Source organism: Coregonus clupeaformis, unplaced genomic scaffold (genome assembly GCF_020615455.1).
Source record: "Coregonus clupeaformis isolate EN_2021a unplaced genomic scaffold, ASM2061545v1 scaf1478, whole genome shotgun sequence".
Lineage (NCBI taxonomy): Eukaryota > Metazoa > Chordata > Actinopteri > Salmoniformes > Salmonidae > Coregonus > Coregonus clupeaformis.
The window spans coordinates 50,193-52,375 of NW_025534932.1; the positions used below are offsets into that span (position 1 = coordinate 50,193).

General features: G+C 43.9%; 1 long non-coding RNA gene across 1 annotated transcript; it reads right to left on the bottom strand.

Moving 5' to 3' along the window:
- Positions 1 to 1,344: 1,344 nt before the first annotated feature.
- Positions 1,345 to 1,970, bottom strand: LOC123487133. The gene is made up of 3 exons (XR_006659631.1): positions 1,943 to 1,970; positions 1,635 to 1,711; positions 1,345 to 1,377 (listed from the first exon to the last, which is right to left on the bottom strand). It is a non-coding gene; the product is annotated as an uncharacterized LOC123487133 (long non-coding RNA).
- Between the last annotated feature and the right edge of the window lie 213 nt (positions 1,971 to 2,183).

A 2,183-nucleotide genomic window follows, 5' to 3' on the forward strand; every position in this document is an offset into this window, starting at 1 on the left:
TATTGATGGATGGTATAGGTCTCACACTCTGCTGGTATTGATGGATGGTATAGGTCTCACACTCTGCTGGTATTGATGGCTGGTATAGGTCTCACACTCTGCTGGTATTGATGGATGGTATAGGTCTCACACTCTGCTGGTATTGATGGCTGGTATAGGTCTCACACTCTGCTGGTATTGATGGATGGTATAGGTCTCACACTCTGCTGGTATTGATGGCTGGTATAGGTCTCTCACTCTGCTGGTATTGATGGCTGGTATAGGTCTCACACTCTGCTGGTATTGATGGCTGGTACAGGTCTCACACTCTGCTGGTATTGATGGATGGTATAGGTCTCACACTCTGCTGGTATTGATGGATTGTATAGGTCTCACACTCTGCTGGTATTGATGGATGGTATAGGTCTCACACTCTGCCGGTATTGATGGCTGGTATAGGTCTCACACTCTGCTGGTATTGATGGCTGGTATAGGTCTCACACTCTGCTGGTATTGATGGATGGTATAGGTCTCACACTCTGCTGGTATTGATGGCTGGTATAGGTCTCACACTCTGCTGGTATTGATGGCTGGTATAGGTCTCACACTCTGCTGGTATTGATGGCTGGTATAGGTCTCACACTCTGCTGGTATCGATGGATGGTATAGGTCTCACACTCTGCTGGTATCGATGGATGGTATAGGTCTCACACTCTGCTGGTATTGATGGATGGTATAGGTCTCACACTCTGCTGGTATTGATGGATGGTATAGGTCTCACACTCTGCTGGTATTGATGGATGGTATAGGTCTCACACTCTGCTGGTATTGATGGATGGTATAGGTCTCACACTCTGCTGGTATTGATGGCCGGTATAGGTCTCACACTCTGCTGGTATTGATGGCTGGTATAGGTCTCACAATCTGCTGATATTGATGGCTGGTATAGGTCTCACACTCTGCTGGTATTGATGTCTGGTATAGGTCTCACACTCTGCTGGTATTGATGGCTGGTATAGGTCTCACACTCTGCTGGTATTGATGGCTGGTATAGGTCTCACACTCTGCTGGTATCGATGGATGGTATAGGTCTCACACTCTGCTGGTATCGATGGATGGTATAGGTCTCACACTCTGCTGGTATTGATGGATGGTATAGGTCTCACACTCTGCTGGTATTGATGGCTGGTATAGGTCTCTCAATCTGCTGGTATTGATGGATGGTATAGGACTCACTCTGCTGGTATTGATGGATGGTATAGGTCTCACTCTGCTGGTATTGATGGCTGGTATAGGTCTCACACTCTGCTGGTATTGATGGATGGTATAGGTCTCACTCTGCTGGTATTGATGGATGGTACAGGTCTCACTCTGCTGGTATTGATGGATGTATAGGTACTGAAGTCAGAGTGAGCGAGAGAGCAAAAGAAAGAGAGACAAGGAGAGCGAGAGAGTGAGATATTAAATTAATAATCTGTTAATATTAATTATATATGATCATACATTAGGATTATACATTATGTATTTTTACTTTTCTTCCTTCTGTTTTTAATGATCATATCTGACATTGAAAAAAGTATTTGAATAAGGCTGGGTTGTCAAACACATGGACTACAAATCAAGATGACTACCAAAAATAAAACTACAACACCCACCTTGACTGTAGTCTGCACACTGCTGTCACTTCCCCTGGTCGTAGTCCTGTTCAGAGGAACCTGAGTCTCAGTTGGAGCTGCAGAGGGAGAGTTCTCACCATTAAAACACCACGTTTGAGGTCAAACTAGGACACATCAGTTCAAAGTAAATAGATGTTTACATATTGTGGTCAAGATGCTTTTCAAAGGAAGGTTAAAAACATAGCTAATTATTTGAATAATAAGAAAGGTTGATTAGGAATACCCAGACTTAAAAAATGAATGAGTGACTAAGTGACTCCTGACAGAGAGTGAGAGAGTGAGTTTACCTGTTGTTCTGCAGAAGTAGTAGACACAGGAAGAGGAGAGGAGAGCAGACACAGGACACAGACTGAACAGCAACATCCAACACAGTCCACAGTCTACATCAGGAGAGGAGGAGGGGGACTCAGGAGGACTGACGTCTGGACAAAACATTAAACACAAACAGAACTACTCTCTTAGAGTGAGATGTCAATTATCTACTGCTGATTGGATGTTTACAGATGATCTTGAGGCAATGTTTTATGA